At 51.9% G+C, this 16,963-nt stretch overlaps 1 long non-coding RNA gene across 1 annotated transcript in view; it reads right to left on the reverse strand.

Moving 5' to 3' along the window:
* The window catches only part of LOC106725479, an 18,567-nt gene extending 7,655 nt beyond the window's left edge, over window positions 1-10,912 (reverse strand). The window contains exons 1-2 of the long non-coding RNA XR_001361371.1: window positions 10,878-10,912; window positions 10,147-10,151 (exon numbers count right to left, since the gene is read on the reverse strand). This is a non-coding gene — a long non-coding RNA (uncharacterized LOC106725479). The remainder of the gene's footprint in view (window positions 1-10,146; window positions 10,152-10,877) is intronic.
* Window positions 10,913-16,963: the final 6,051 nt, after the last annotated feature.

A 16,963-nucleotide genomic window follows, 5' to 3' on the forward strand; every position in this document is an offset into this window, starting at 1 on the left:
ACAGGGGCCCTCGGGGAGAGCAGGACAGGGGCCCTTGGGGAGAGAAGGACAGGGGCCCTCGGGGAGAGCAGGACAGGGGCCCTTGGGGAGAGAAGGACAGGGGCCCTCGGGGAGAGCAGGGCAGGGGGGGCCCTCGAGAGCAGGACAGGGGTCCTCGGGGAGACCAGGGCAGGGGCCCCCGGGGAGAGCAGGGCAGGGGCCCTCGGGGAGAGCAGAACAGGGGCCCTCGGGGAGAGCAGAACAGGGGCCCTCGGGGAGAGCAGAACAGGGGCCCTCGGGGAGAGCAGAACAGGGGCCCTCGGGGAGAGCAGAACAGGGGCCCTCGGGGAGAGCAGAACAGGGGCCCTCGGGGAGAGCAGAACAGGGGCCCTCGGGGAGAGCAGAACAGGGGCCCTCGGGGAGAGCAGAACAGGGGCCCTCGGGGAGAGCAGAACAGGGGCCCTCGGGGAGAGCAGAACAGGGGCCCTCGGGGAGAGCAGAACAGGGGCCCTCGGGGAGAGCAGAACAGGGGCCCTCGGGGAGAGCAGAACAGGGGCCCTCGGGGAGAGCAGAACAGGGGCCCTCGGGGAGAGCAGAACAGGGGCCCTCGGGGAGAGCAGAACAGGGGCCCTCGGGGAGAGCAGAACAGGGGCCCTCGGGGAGAGCAGAACAGGGGCCCTCGGGGAGAGCAGAACAGGGGCCCTCGGGGAGAGCAGAACAGGGGCCCTCGGGGAGAGCAGAACAGGGGCCCTCGGGGAGAGCAGAACAGGGGCCCTCGGGGAGAGCAGAACAGGGGCCCTCGGGGAGAGCAGAACAGGGGCCCTCGGGGAGAGCAGAACAGGGGCCCTCGGGGAGAGCAGAACAGGGGCCCTCGGGGAGAGCAGAACAGGGGCCCTCGGGGAGAGCAGAACAGGGGCCCTCGGGGAGAGCAGAACAGGGGCCCTCGGGGAGAGCAGAACAGGGGCCCTCGGGGAGAGCAGAACAGGGGCCCTCGGGGAGAGCAGAACAGGGGCCCTCGGGGAGAGCAGAACAGGGGCCCTCGGGGAGAGCAGGACAGGGGCCCTCGGGGAGAGCAGGACAGGGGCCCTCGGGGAGAGCAGGACAGGGGCCCTCGGGGAGAGCAGGACAGGGGCCCTCGGGGAGAGCAGGACAGGGGCCCTCGGGGAGAGCAGGACAGGGGCCCTCGGGGAGAGCAGGACAGGGGCCCTCGGGGAGAGCAGGACAGGGGCCCTCGGGGAGAGCAGGGCCTGCCAAGCGGGGATAGTGATGTCAACCTCACAGGGTTGTGGGGGCCAGACGGGCCGTGTGAGCGGAAGCCAGTCCCCAGCCGTGTTCCAATATCCCTCTAGATCCTGCAGAGCCATGGGATGCAGCCCGGTGTTCCGGGTGCTCGTTACAGGGGAGAAAATGAAATCTCTGGACAAGGAAACAAAGCAGAGCAGAAACACCTTCACATCACATGAGGCCACACGCTCATTCAGAGGATAAGCAACTATGGGATACTCGAAAGAGTGACGGGTGAGGAGTTGGAAGACCTGAGTTTGAGCCCTAGCCCTGGCCCTATCGCTGTGGGACCTGAGCCCAGGGTCCCTGTGTGTGAAATGGGGACTCTGGCACCCACCTTGTTGGGTGGCGGGGTCCCCGCTGATCCCAGGCCCAGGTCTGTGAAATGGGATCAAAGCACCGAGCCCAAGGTGGGCAGGAACTGAGCACGGGAGAGGGGAGCGTGTGGACTTGGCCTTCAAGGCAGCACCGCTAACTGAAGGGGCGACGTCCGCCAAGACGGGGAAATATTTCAGGGTATTCAGATCCTGCTCCCTGAGGGAACGCCTTCGATGCAACATGTGTGCTAAGTCCCACTGCACTCTCTTCCCAAATAGTTCCCTCCAGCACCTCAGGGAACCCAGAGACTCTCAGTCCCACACTCGGCTGCCTGTGCCGGGAAGGGGTGGCATTTGGGAGATTGTCCAGGGAGGAATGACGTTCTGATCCAGCAGCATCTGAGGACACAGGGAAGAAAAGCTTCCGATGAAAAAGAGAGATCCGAAATGCACAGCACACGTTCCCTGCTCTGCCGCCTGCTGCGGGCGTCCTTGGACAAGGCTCTGAGCCTCAGGGTTTTTTATCTATGCGTGAGGATGACCACGCCACCTTTTCAAGCTTGTTGGGGGTTAAGTGATGTCTGTCAGATGCCCAGTACCTGGCACGGATCAGATGCTCAATAAACATTCACTCCTCCGCTAACTGAGGGGCGACGTCCGCCAAGACAGGGAAATATTTCAGGGTATTCAGATCCTTCTCCCTGAGGGAATGCCTTCGATGCAACATGTGTGCTAAGTCCCACTGCACCCTCTTCCCAAATAGCTCCCTCCAGCACCTCAGGGAACCCAGAGACTCTCAATCCCACACTCGGCTGCCTGTGCCAGGAAGGGGTGGCATTTGGGAGATATTGTCCAGAGAGGAATGACGTTCTGATCCAGCAGCATCTGAGGACACAGGGAAGAAAAGCTTCCGATGAAAAAGAGAGATCCGAAATGCACAGCACACGTTCCCTGCTCTGCCGCCTGCTGCGGGCGTCCTTGGACAAGGCTCTGAGCCTCAGGGTTTTTTATCTATGCGTGAGGATGACCACGCCACCTTTTCAAGCTTGTTGGGGGTTAAGTGATGTCTGTCAGATGCCCAGTACCTGGCACGGATCAGATGCTCAATAAACATTCACTCCCTTCTGCCTTCCCTTGGCGAGATTTGAAGGCTCACAACTTTGCCCCCACCCCCTCCCCGGCACAGGACCGTCCTGAGAACGCAAACAGCTGAGCCTTTTTCCTGTAAAGTTCAGAGCGTCGCTGTGCGACAGAGAACCGAGCTGACTGCAGACACGTGACATTGTGTTCACATGAAACTTCCCTCGGCTTTTCCCAGCGCACATTTGATGTGGTCGCTGGAGTCTTAAATGTTTGTAGCTGTTTACAAATGCGCTGTCCTCCACGCTCAGGAGGGAACGCCTCAGTGGAAGCTGAGTCTGCCCCAAGCATGGCGTGCCCACTGCAGTGGGCCTTCCGCGGACTCTGCCAGGCTGGGACGGGCATCCTCCATACGGTCAGAAGGCAGGTTCTGAAACAGGCTCTGCCACCTGGAGTCTCAAGACTAAAGCATCCCGTGGCAGAGACACTTCCGAGGGCACAGAGCTCCACCTTCCATCTGGTACTCGCATGCTGGCCACAGCTCGACCCAGCACCCACGCCCGACTTCTGGTGATGGCCCCTCAGCTGTCCTCCCCCGGCCCCTAATCCTCCTCAGGAGCTGGGCAGGGCTGACCAGTTCCATGAACAGCACATGGTCTAGCCCATCATGAAAATGGTCAGAGGCCATGAAGCACTTCCCAAAGGCGAGGTCTGGTGAGACCGCAGACCATGGAAGCCACTCCCACCTAATGGAGAGCCACCAAATAGAGGCGAGCCTTGTCCACCGTTCGGGGCTGAACACTGGCCCCAAGACATTAGGCCCAGTCCCTGCAAACTGCAGTGCTGCCCACATGGCTAAGTCATTGCAGGTTTGGGAATCAAGGATCAACTCCTGGGGTGAGGAGATTACCCGGCATGGTCAGGGTGGGCCTAAATGCAATCACACAGAAAAGTGGGAGGCAGAGGGAGATGGCACACACACACACACACACACACACACACACACACACACAGGAAGAAGGTCATGTGACCATGGAGACAGAGGTCAGGGTGATGCAGCCATAAACCAGGGACACCTGGAGCCCCAGGAGCTGGGAGAGGCAGGAGGGTTCCTCCTCTAGAGCCTCCCGAGAGAGTGTGGCCCTGTCCACACCTTGATTCAGACTTCTAACCTCTAGATCTGAGAAAGGATAAATTTCCCTTGTTTAAAGCCACTGAGGTAATTTGTGACAGGAAATTAATATTCCATGTAAGTCAACTGGAAATTCAGACTGACAACTTGCAATAATGTACACACCTTTATATACATACTGCCCTAGTTCTAGCCAACGCCACTCCTCTCTCTGGTTCTGCAGCAGCTGTGCCTCAGCCTCCATCTTAGCCCCACCAAACCCAACAGAGATGCTTTTAACACACAGTTTTGTTAGTGTTGCTCCCAGCCTGGAGTCTTCCTTGGCTCCCTATTGCCCATAACAACTAATCTCAAAGATGCACTATATGGCTGAGTGTGATCTGATCCCAGTTTACTTTTCTCCTTTAGTCTCTGCTACCTCCCCCCCCCCCCCCCCCCCCCCCCCCCCCCCCCAGCTAACACAAACCTCTTTTAATTTCACAAACATGTCATCTCTCCCATTGTGCAAATTAAGGGGGTGAGGTGTGCAAAATGCCTGGTCAGTGCCTGATAAGTGGGGGCTGTAGAGGGGAAGGGCAAGCCATTGGCCTTGGTTCAGCCAAGGCACCTAAAGGTTCCTCTTTTCTCCTCTAAAACAATGTCAGTGTTAGACCTGAGACGAGCCTGCAGAGGTCTTCCCAGCTCCTGCAAGTCCACAGCACTCAAAACATTTCAGACCAGGCCCTGCCAGGTGGATCAGTTGGTTGGAGCGTCGTCCAGTACAACATAGAAGGTTGCAGGTTTGATTCCCAGTTGGGGCACATACCTAGGTTGCAGGTATGATTCCCAATTGGGCCGCATATGGGAGGCAACCAATCACTGCTTCTCTCTCACATCAATGTTTCTCTCTTTCTAAAACAAACAAACAAACAAACAAACAAACAAGCAAACAAAACATATCCTTGAATGAGGATTTAAAAAAAAATTTTTTCAGACCAAGAAAAAGTACATCGTCCAGAAAAATGGGAAAGTTTTGGCCTGATATACCCAGATTAGCTACTTATGTGCATTCGGACCCACCAACCCAAAGCCCCATGTGTGAGCACTTGCAGTGAGGACATGAGACAGAGGAAAGTCTAGGCAGCAGCAGGTCGGGGCAGGTGTTAGAAACCATGCATGAGGCTCGTGACGTTCCTCTGGAGCTTGCCTGCATGGTTAATATTTCTGTGACCTTTTCTACATTGACCACTAGCACAGGGAACAATTCCTCCTATGAGTGTTTCTCCAGGACCCAGTCCAGTGCCCTGCATACAGTAGGCGCACAATGAATACGTGTTGAGTGGACGAGCACATCCAGTGCTTCCCAAAGAAGAGTTCCCTGACCTGTGCAGGCACACACGTCCACATGGCCCAACATCCCTCCCTGACTGATCAGATGGTACCAGGAGACTCCAATTGGGGTGAAGGGTCATGACCCTCACATGACCTCTGTGCCCCTCTACTGCTCGGGTGCAGCATCCAGGCACTGCCATGTTTATCCTCAGCTCTTCTCTCTGCTGCTGTTCTGAAAAGCACATTCAGATTCTGTTGCGGTCACAAGTGAGTGCCATTCTGACTCTGAAAGGTCCAATAAAGGTATAATTGAATCAGCGAGGCCTGATTTTATTTTACGTGTGTTTGCTGAAGCTACAATTCCTCCAACCTTCACAAACTGCAAAAAGAGCTACTGAGTAAGCAATGGCTTCTAGTATTTTTTTAAAATATATTTTTATTGACTTCAGAGAGGAAGGGAAAGGGAGAGAGAGATAGAAACATCAGTGATGAGAATCATTGATCAGCTGTCTCCTGCACGCCCCCTACTGGGGATTGAGACCACCATCCGGGCATGTGCCTTTGACTGGAATCGAACCTGGGACCCTTCAGTCTGTAGGCTGATACTCTATCCACTGAGCCAAACCAGCTAAGGCAGCTTCTAGTATTTTTAAGAGCATATTCCCCTCATCAGGGGACATTTTATACATAAGGTTTGTAAAGAAGGGTCTCCCTTTTCAAATGGGAAGATGAGGCCACACGGGTTACCGAGCACTCATTCTGCAAGCATGCACGAGCCTCCCGTGTGCAGAGCTGCTGTCACACCAGGACACAGCGTGAGCAATAACCGTCCCGGCAGCAGGGACTTGGGGACCCCACGCTTCTCAAACTTTGATACACAGAGGAGCCACCTGGGGCTCTTTTTAAAGTGTAGTCTCTGCAGTAGGTCTGGGCAGGGTGAGGGTCTGCTTTTCTAACAGGGAAGGCGGAGGCGGCCAGCCTGGACCAGGTGTCAGTGTCCCTCAGGGGGACGAGGGGCACTGACAGCCCTTGAGAGCGTGTTAGAGTGAGCACAGTGGGGGTCTGGATGGAGCTCTGGGTTGAGCCCAGGAAACTGTGCGTAACAAGCCCTCCGGTGGAGTCTGATGCTCTAGCGGTGTGAGTCCAGCAGGGTCTAGACCAGTGGTTCTCAACCTTCTGGCCCTTTAAATACAGTTCCTCATGTTGTGACCCAACCATAAAATTATTCTAGTTGCTACTTCATAACTGTAATGTTGCTACTGTTATGAATTGTAATGTAAATATCTGATATGCAGGATGGTCTTAGGCGACCCCTGTGAAAGGGTCATTCGACCGCCAAAGGGGTCGCGACCCACAGGTTGAGAACCGCTGGTCTAGACCGCGGTTGGCAGATGTCTGTTTGGGATCTGCCACTTCCTCCTTCCTTGCACACGATGACATCACTAAACAGAATGTCACTCTCAGCCTCAGAATCCTTTTTAACACCGCAGTCCAGGCAACCCACGGCACCCGGGATGCAGTAAACACACCAGATGGGCCCCCACCATGCGGCAGATGCTAAAATAACAGGACGCTCCGCGGCATGGGAGCCTGGGGAAGGGAGCAACTCCTGGTGCTTGAGGTGGGCCAGGTATCACAGAGGAGATGAGATCGGCACTGGACATGAGGAGGACGAGGAGGAGTTCTCCAGGCCGACGGGGAAGGACTGGGGCGGGGAAGCATATGGGCAAAGGGGGGTACAAACTCATGCTTTGCTTGGAAACAGTGAGTGTGAATCAGTTTAGGGCCAGACCAGAGCTCCCAAGTGGAAATGGGGTCACGGACGGAGGAATGGTGAGACAGGATCCAGAAGGCTTGTGTGAGAGAGGCAGAGCCCAGCGGGGTGGACGCCACAGTCCGTGCAGGGGGGTCCGCGCCATCCAGGCCGCCCCCGCCCACCCTGACTGTCTGCCCTGAGACCCCACTGAGGGGGAAGGAGACAGGCAGCAAAGGGGCGGTGTGGGGGGAGAGAAAGAGGATTGATGGACGAGATTTGAGACACTCCAAAATAAACACACAGAGAAACTGAAAAGTCAGGACCGATTATATTAGACATGGGAAAAAAATTAGCATTAGGCACTGCATTTTAATAAAGAATTCTGTCTGGTTTTGATTTCACAGATGTAAAAAAAACGCAGGCAATCTGGAAATAAGTTGGACTACTTTGGACTGTTTCTATAAACCACATTTGGGATTCTCTCAGCATTGCTGAGATTCAGTTTACAGAGACTTCTTCAAGTAAAGAAAAAAAACAAACCCTAAATAAACTCGGGGCAGGGTGGGGGGGTGGCGTTGTTGGGTCCGTGGTGTGTAATCTATTCCCACAAAGAGCATCATCCCACAGCCCGAGGCAGACTTTCCTTCATTACTTTAATGGCACGATCGAGCGTTGTTCTAATTACAGGGACGCTGTGCTTGGGAGACATGGACATTCTCCTCCCCTCCTCAATACAGCCTGCATTCTCGTCAGAGTTCGATTATTAATAGAAAGCATGCGTTCTCAGGTGAATGGGGCCACAGTGATGACCAGGGCAGGCCCGGTGTCCCCCTGGGCTGTGGGCACAAAGGGCGCTGAGCTGCTGGGGATCCTGGCACAACCCAAGAGGCTGTCAGTTTTGAAGGGTTTTCCTGGACAACGCCGGGCAAGGAGGAACCCTTCCGGGCACCCAGACCCCGCTCCATTTGCTCAGGGCTCACCTGCCTGGGGCGCTGGACCTGGGGGACCTCCAGCAGGGACCTCAGCTGGACCTTCAGCCAGACTCCCACTGGCTCCTCCTTACACAGAGGGCACATCCCACCTCCCAGCACCTCCCACCCGGCCTACCTTTTTCTCCCATGATAAATCCTGCTACCACACCCCGAACCCCTCCCTGGGGAGCCCTGGGGACGTCCACAGTCCAGGGTCCCTGGGGGTCTGTCTTGCAGCAGTGCCTCTGGGTCTGACCCCCTGCAGTCCCGGCTGCTTCCTCCAATCCTTTGGCTAACCCCACCCCGCAGCAGACCAGACCCTGACAAGGAGCCCTCCCAAGAGGCAGTGTTTATTCTAGTTTGCATACATTTTTCCCAACACAAAGGAGCTGAAGTACACGCAAGTCCAAAGCCCTGACTGACACATTCTAGCAGCAGCCTGTGCCTCTTGGACTGAGCTACCTTCCGCTCGCAGTGAGGAGAGAAAACAGACCCAACGCCAAAGCAAAGGAAACTGGGGCCACGGGGCCAAGAGAAATCACTCCGCCATGTTTCCGGGGACCACGGCTGGCACGTATTTTTAGAGCCATCTTTTGACTCTTCACCCGCAGCTGGTCCTCTGGGAGAAAAGACGGCCAGCAACCCTGTGGCTAAATGCTTCCGAGGAGCTGGCGCCGACACCAGCTCTCCAGCACTGACACCAGCCTGGCTCACCTGCCCGGCTCACCTTCCCGCCAGCACACGCCTGAGGGGAGCCGGTTGGGGCGGCCAGACCCGCACCCTTCGCCCCAGGGGCGGGTGGGGAAGAGCGGCTCCTGTTGCACAGGCTCCTGGGGAAGTAAGTGTACGAGCTGCCATCACTGGCCGGTTATAAGGCCGGTGGGAAGGCCCAGTTCAGACATCCCCCAGCAGGCCCTGACCTACACCCTCTGACAAACGCAGTCCCACCAGGACAAAGGCGCCCTCGGATGTTGAGACCTGGGGCTTGGACCTCTCTTCCCAGAAGGAAGGCCACTAAGGCAGCCTGCACACCAGGGAAGCACCCACGGCCCTGCTGGTGCCCCTGGGTCTATTGCACTTTCGTTAACAACAGCATCTACTGTTGGTGGAGCGATATTATAATTTACGAGTTTAGGGCACTTACATTGTTTCACTTACCCCCAGGACAACACCTGTGAGTGTGAGTGTGCATGAACGTGTGAGCAAGAGTGTTCCTGTCTGTTGAAGTATGTCTGAGATAGTGTATGACAGTGAGTGTGTATGTCTTGTGTGTGTCTCGGTATGTGTAAGTGTGTACATTTGTGTGCATGTGTGATCATTGTGTTTCATATGAATCTGTGAGTATGTGCATGTGTGTGTGCATGTGTCTTTCACGCGAGTCAGTGTCTGTGAGTATGTGCATGTGTGTGTGCATGTGCTTGTGCACAGGAGGGCCAGCGGGAAGGCGTGTCCCCTGAGCGAGTTGTTAGCAGCCCTTGCTTAGTGACAAGATGGTGGAAACAACCGCCCTGAGTTCCGTGTCTCTGCGCTTACACGCTCACTGAAGTAACAGCGCGCGCGCCCATGTGTTCGTGGGCTTGCCTCTCCCACCGCTGGCTGTTTCGCCGGTGTGGGCAGTGGCGCTTTCTTGCAAACTTCAGAGGTGACCGAGCTGGCAGGAGGATGACGAGGGCATGGGTGGACCGAGCCCCCGCTGCTGCAGGCCGCAGGCCCGGGCACCACTGCCTCTCGCAGTGAGGAGAGAAAACAGACCCAATGCCAAAGCAAAGGAAACCGAGACCCCGCAGCCAAGAGAAACTGCCCTTTTCCTCCCAGTCTCTTGCTAAAATAGCCTTGTTGGGGGATGCAGACATAATCCATGAAAGAGCTGAGCCCCCTCCTTTCAAAGGCTTGTCCAGCTGCAGGCAGATGGCAGCACGGCCGCTTCTCCATCAGCGGCTCCTTCCTGCGTGGCTGGGAGGTCTGGTGCCCTTTGCCCCACACTGCCAGGCTGGGGCTGTGCCAGGCTGCGGAGTCACCCCAGCGGCCTGGGGTTCCCAGGATGGGGAGCAGCCTTCCTTAAGATGGAGCCTTGCTAATCTATCAAAGCATGTGCCACTCCCCCTCTCACGGGAAGGGAGGACCACCGGGCACGCCCACCCACCTGGCCGTCTACACCAAGGGCAGGGGCAGATGCATGCTTGAGCTTCTCTTTGCCTGCCCCTCCTCAAAGCAGTTAGAGCTCCATTCAAACACTAGCTTGCTGAGCCAGCTCCCCCAATATATCCATCCTCTGCCAGCCCATCACTGTCATCGCGCCCGCCTGGTTCCTTTAACCATTTCTCCCCACACCCCCCGCCCCAGTTTTCACTAGGCCTTTTGCTGCACCTGACACAGTGGTACAAGGCGTTTGAATTGTTTCCCATGACATCACCCTGGTTTGCCGAAGAGCTCGGCCAGAGGGAGGGAGAAGGAAGGTTGGCGTCTTTGGGAAAACAAGTTTGCTTACTATTGGGTGAGCCCTCGGGGGCAGGGTCAGTTGGACAAATCCTCACATCTGGCTCCCTTCCCAAGTGCGGCTGGAGGTCCCTGGAAAGCCTGGAATGAAAGTCTAAACCTCCCAGTTCAGAGCAAAAAGTTGGGAAAGGGCAGGGGTAAGAAGGAAGTGTGTTCTTAGGCAGACAGGAGGGAAAAGGCCGGGGTGCTCCTGGCGGAAGCCTGAGCACTTAGGGGGAGCTGGGGGCTGGCATCTGTCTCCTAATGGCACCTGCTTAAGTAAATGCCGAAGACAGCTTTCAAATACAGTTGACTCTTGCATAACGTGAAGGCTAGGGGTGCCGACCCCCCTGAACAGTAAAAAGTCTGTGTATGACTTTTGACTCCCCAAAAACTTAACTACTAATAGCCAGCTGTTGACTGAAAGCCTTACTGATAACATAAAGTCAATTAACACATATTTTGTATGTCTTATGTATTATATACTGTATTCTCACAATAAAGTAAGCTAGAGGGAAGAAAATGTTATTAAGAAAATCATAAAGAGAAAAGACACCTACGGTACCATACACATTTAATTTAAAGATCCGTGTGTAAGTGGATCTGAGCATTTTAAACCCGTCTTGTCCAAGCGTCCACTGTGTGCACTCCACTCCTCGGCTGCTCCTGGCAAAGCACTCCTCCCCTCCCGCTGCCGCCTCCAGCTCTCCCACAGCGGCTCGGGGCTCCCAGAGGCACAGGGACACCACCCTCACCTCTCTCTACAGGCAGTTCTAGCAGGTGTGGCAACCTGCTTGTTGTTCCTGCCTTGGTCTATGACAAACTTGGAACAGGGGCGGAGGGCAGTTTTGGCTCACAGAGATCCGGCCTGTTGTCAGGGCCGTTGAGAATTTGTGTCGTCTCTCCAAGGAGAGGTCTCGGGGCTGTGCCTGAGCACACAACAGTGCCACTTGATGGAGATGAGAGTGAGTTAGGACACAGCTGAAATCTTGGCTGCACCACAAGAGGCATGAAATTTAGCTCTGCCCTGAGTTTAAGAGCTTCCTATAGTCCCCACCATTGACCATAGTAATCGGAGCTTGGAAACTCAAGATCTGAGTCCCACCTCCCTCCCTGGGCCCCAAATGCATTCATTCCAGCACACACTTTACCCAGCAGACATTCCCGCGTGTTCCCACCTCCTTGCCTTGGCGGGCCTTTCTCCTCTGTCTGGACTACCTCCTTCATCCACGCCCACAGGGTCCTCTTCTCGTGCAGGACACCTTTCTAGCTCCCCCCAAACAGACAAGGTGGGCAGCAATAATGGCATCTTCTCTGTACTGAACACCTAATTCTTCTTTGTTGGGTTTGGTAGTGTGTGTCATTCAAGAAATTTATTCATTACATCAATATTATTAAATGTATTGTCATAAAGTTAAGAGTTCCTTACTATTCCATTTTATGTCTGTAGAATCTGTAGTGATGTCCCTCTTTCATTTTGGATATTGGTAATTTGTGGCTTCTCCCTTTTTTCTTGATCAGCTGGCTTCAGGCTTGTCGATTGGTTGTTCTGTTCAAAGAATCAGCTTTTGCTTTGTTTTTTTATTTTCTCTATTGCTTTTCTGTTTTCAAGTTCATTGATTTCTGCTCTTACCTTTATAGTTTTCTTTTTCTTCTTATTGAATTTATTGTGCTTTTCGTTTTCAAGGCTCTTAACTGTGGAAGCTTAGGTTATTGATTTGAGAACTTTCTTCTTTTCCAATATATCATTTCATGGTATAAATTTCCCTCTAAATGTGGCCTTACTAGCATTCTACAAATTGTCATACTTTGTGTTTTCTTTTTTCTTTTTTTCAATTAAAATTCTTTTCTAATTTTTTTTTATGTTTTGACCCATGGGTTATTTAAAAGTATATTGTTTAACTTTTAATATTTGGAAATTTTGGATATAGATATAAATACTTGAACTCTGTTGTGGCCAAATAACATATTTCACTTTTTAAAAATTTGTTGAGATTTGTATTATGGTCCAGAATATGGTCTATTCTGGTGAATGTCCCCTGTGCACTTGCAAAAATGTGTTTTCTACCAATATGGGGGGAGGGATTGTCCAATTAATGTCAATTAGATCAACTTGGATAATATTGTGATTAGATTTCTACATCCTTACTGAATTTCTGCCCACTTCTCTAACTTGCAGAGAGAAGCACTGACATTTTCAAGTACATTTGTGAATTTTTCTATTTCTATGTTACTTTTTGTTTCATGTGTGGATGCAAACACATTTATAACTGTATGTCTTCCTACAGAATGACACTGATTAAAATGTCCCTCTTCCTCTCTAGTACTATTCCTTGTTCTGATGTCTACTTTATATGATGCTAACATTTCTACTCCAGCTTTATTTTTCTTTTGATTAGCATTTTCATGGTCTAACTTTTTCTGCCCTCTTACTTTTAATCTACCTATGCTTTTATGTTTAAAATTGTGGGTTGTTTGTTGGTTTTTTGTTTGTTTGTTTGTTTTTGAGATGGCATATAGTTAGGTCTTATTTCCTTACCAAATCTTATAATTCTTTTTTTTATTATTGGGGAGTTGAATTTAAATCTGTCATCTTGCTACTTATTTTCAATTGGTCTTATCTGTTCTTAAAACTCTTTACTATTTCCCTTATATTGAATTAATTGAGTATTTTTATGATTTTATCTCTACTATTGCCTTAAGTGTTATACCTTTTAACATTTTTAATGGTTGCCATAGGGCTTAAAAATGCAACTTTAGCTTCTTAAAGTTTAGCTGTAAGCAATAGTATACCACTTCACATAGAGTGTGTAAATTTACAACAGCATTGATTTCCTCCTTTCCATCCTTACTTCCACATGTTATAAACTCCAAAATATGTTGTTACCATTTTTGCTGCAGATAGGCTATCTTCTCATTTATGTTTTTGAGGTCTTTATTGAGATGTAGTTCAATGTAAAGTGCACAGTTCTATGGACCAGGGGTTCTCAAACTGTGTCAGCATTACCGGGGGAGGGGAGGGGCTTAGGAAAAGGCAGATGGCCAGCCCTCTCCCCGCCCTCTCCCCCCACCAGCGCCTCAGATTCAACAGGTCTGGGGCAGGGCCTGAGAGTATGCGTTTTTAACAAGTTCCTGGGTGGTGCTGAGCTCCAGGGACCCACTATGAGAATCACTGCTATAAACAGAATTACAAACACAGAGTGCCGACCTAGCCCAGATGATGCTACACCACATCAGGAGGATGGGGAGAGGGGCTGGGGTCTGAAGGGAAAGTCCTGGTGGCCAATTGAGTGTCTGAGCCGCGGGTCTGTGGGAAAACAGGAAACCTGCCAGAGAGAAAGGGCATCTTCCAGTGGGGGGTGGTCAGCACCTGTGGCCAAGGCCCGGCTGCAGTTGTGACCCAATGATTCTACTGTCCCCTTCCTCTAGGCAGCATGTCTCCCGGAAAGCACACCTACATTCAGAAACACCCAATCTACACAAATACGTTAGGGAATAAATATTCTTTTATAAAATATTACTTACTTTTTTTTTTTTTTTTTTTTTTTTTTTTTTTGCTTTTCTGACATAGCAAGTTCTAACAGGCTCCTGGGTAACTGAAAACGGGCAGGATGCTGACAAGAGTTCTCGTGCTCTCTCCTTGGTTGGCAAATGACCGTGTCCTCTTGAGTGCAAGAAGCAGGTGATGACCCTTCTCCACATCGGCACCCTCAGGTCCCCACTGGGCACTGTCCTTTTTACCCCAGGACAGCAGAGGGCTCTACTAGTAGCCTCCCTCCCTTACCCTCCCCTCAATTCTCACAGCCCTTTCACCACATTGAGGAGCCAGTTCTCCTCTCCCATCTCCAGTTCAGAGGGAGGTGGGCAGGGAGCGGGCTCTGTGGTTTGTCCAATGAAATAGGATAAAAAAGTCACAAAACTTCTACAAGAGCAAATTAACCGTCAAATTCGCCTGTTGAGAGTGCCAAATCTGGCCCCGGTGAGGTTGAGACAGCCCCGGTGAGGTTGAGACGGCCCTGGTGAGCTTGCAATGACCCCGGTGAGCTTGCAATGGCCCCAGTGAGGTTGAAACAGCCCCTGAGAGGTTGAGGCGGCCCCTGAGAGGTTGAGGCGGCCCCTGTGAGGCTGAGACGGCCCTTGTGAGGCTGGGACGGCCCCTGTGAGGCTGAGATGGCCCCTGGGAAGCTGAGAAAAATACCACATGAACTCACTCATTTATGGATAATAAGGACCATTACAGACTGATGAACAAAAATGGATACAGAGGCAGAGCAGCATTGAGCAGACTATCAAACTACAGTGGGGACCCTGGGGAGGGTTGGGGGGGTAGGAGATCAACCAAAGGACTTGTATGCATGCATATGAGAATAACCAATGGACACAAGACACTGGGGGGTGGGGAAAGCCAGGGGAATGTCAAGGCGGGGGGAGGAGACATATGTAATACTCTTTGTAATACTTTAAGAAATAAAAAAAAATAAAAAAAATTCACCTGTTGCCTAGGTTACAGCCCGAGGAGCTTTCAGAAGCTCTGGATCACAGGAGCCAATGCCACCTCCGTGAGGGCTGTGCCAGGTGGCGGTTTCACTGTGGAAGGAATTTGATGAGCGAGCCTCACTTCGCTCCATGAAAAAGACTGGCAAAGCTGTGACCATGACTGCCCACGGCAGGAGGAGCTGCAAGCGGGGTGTCATGGCAAGTCCCGGGGCTGTGCTTGGGAGACTGAGTGCCAGGACGGGAACTGACACACTTTTCTCTTTCAGAGGCGCTGCAGAAATGTTGTTTCCAATAGAACGAGCATTCTGATTTTGATGAACTCACATGGCAAGAAAAACCAGTTCCCTTGCCAGAGGGGAGCGAGGACTGGGGAGAGGAAGAGGAGGGACAGAGGAAATTCCACAAGTTACAAAAAGTTGGACCCTCCATCCGTCAATAAATAGTGTTTTAATTTGTTGTGACTAATTCAACATTTCATTTCAGTTATGGAAGTTGGGCACAGGGTATGTGTAGTTTGGCAAGCAAGTTCAACTTAGCCCCCTAATCTGCTTCTATTTTCTCATTCTCTCCCCTGCAACCCCCCTTTTTATCCACATGAGTGAAGGAATAAATTAGTTGGGAAATGTTTCTGCTCCAATAAAACATTATCACCTGTCAATCACCGGATGCGGACATGGAAGCCCTCTCCTTTGCTTCGAGATTTCTGTGACCTCGGAGAGGCTCGCACGGTTCTGAAACGGGCGCTTCTCTGCCACATGCCACGTGCGAAGGAGCTGCGCCCTGTCCTGCCCAAGCTCTCATGGCTGGGCACGAGAACCGTCCGTTTACCATCTACGGTTTACATACGTGTTTCGTGTAACATCTGCTTGGATTTCATGGTCTCTTTTTTTCAAAGTCGCTTTTACCCAAACTTACTACAAAAGCAGATGAGTAAGAAAGATGAGGAGATGGTCATTTGTGAGTTTTGATAGATGATTGGACTGTCAGGTCCCAGAACTACCTACCACAGGCAGCTCAGAAACTTGCCAAGGGACAAAGACAGTGATAACAACAGAAAACTTCCCCACCTTAACACTTCCCTCAGTTATTGTTTCAAGTTCCAAGTTCAAGATATTTGGAGCAGGACCTGCTCCGTTATTTCATAGGGGACAGGGTGGTGTGGGAAGCTGTCCGTGCTGGCTCAGGGCACCACCGCCCCTACTGTCCCATGTTCTGTTGGAGAGGATGCCGGCAGTGTCTGGAGGATACTGGACGATCCTGGCCAAACTCCTTGGCGTTGCAGAACCAATCTCCTTTTCCTAGGCCTCTGAACTTTGACCAAAAGGACACAGGCTCCCCAGCCAGCTCCCCATTGGGCCCTGGCTAATCATCATGTTCTCTCCACTGCATCTCTGGGTCCTCCAGGGAGAACCGCCCAGTGTCAGTTCTCACTGGGGTCTCTGAAAACAAAAGCACCCCAGGGGTGAGGCCCTTTGTGATGATGGACATGAGGCTGAAATTTATGAGTGTTTGTGCAGTCTGGTACTAATAACACAGGATCATAGCAAGTTTAAGCATTTTAAAAGATGCAATTGGTGCAGGATGCCAGACGTCTCCAGTCCCCCAGACGCAGGCCCACCCCCTCTCCAGCAGTCCAGTCACAGCCTGGGTAGCAGGAAGTGGGTGCGGCTTTAAAAAGCCAGAAAGGCTTGTGTTCAAATCCGAGCTCCAGCACTTTCCTCGCTGCCTGATTTTGGAGAGCTCTCCTGACCTCTTTGAAATGAATCCCCTTGTGGTCAGAGAACATACTTTGTATGGCTTCAATCTTCTTAATTTATTGGCACCTACTTTATGGTCAAGAATATAGTCCACCTGGATGAATGTTCATGTTCTCTCTACCCTTATTGGGTGGAATGTTCTGCAAATGCCAATTAAGTAAAGTTAATTGACAACATTTCCAAGTCTTCCATATGGTCACTGATTTTCCGTCTACTTGTTCTATGTTGGGAGATGGTTGTGATGGCTTCTGATGTATATGCTTCTCCATCCAAACACTAGACTAGGTGCTGCTGTGAAGGGATTTGGCAGATGTGATGAAAGTCCCTTTCAGTTGACTTTCAGTGAGTGAGATGATGTGGAGTGGGCCCGACATAATCAGCAGAAAGACCTTAAAAGCTGGGCT

The sequence above is a fragment of the Myotis brandtii genome, unplaced genomic scaffold (genome assembly GCF_000412655.1).
Source record: "Myotis brandtii unplaced genomic scaffold, ASM41265v1 scaffold165, whole genome shotgun sequence".
NCBI lineage: Eukaryota > Metazoa > Chordata > Mammalia > Chiroptera > Vespertilionidae > Myotis > Myotis brandtii.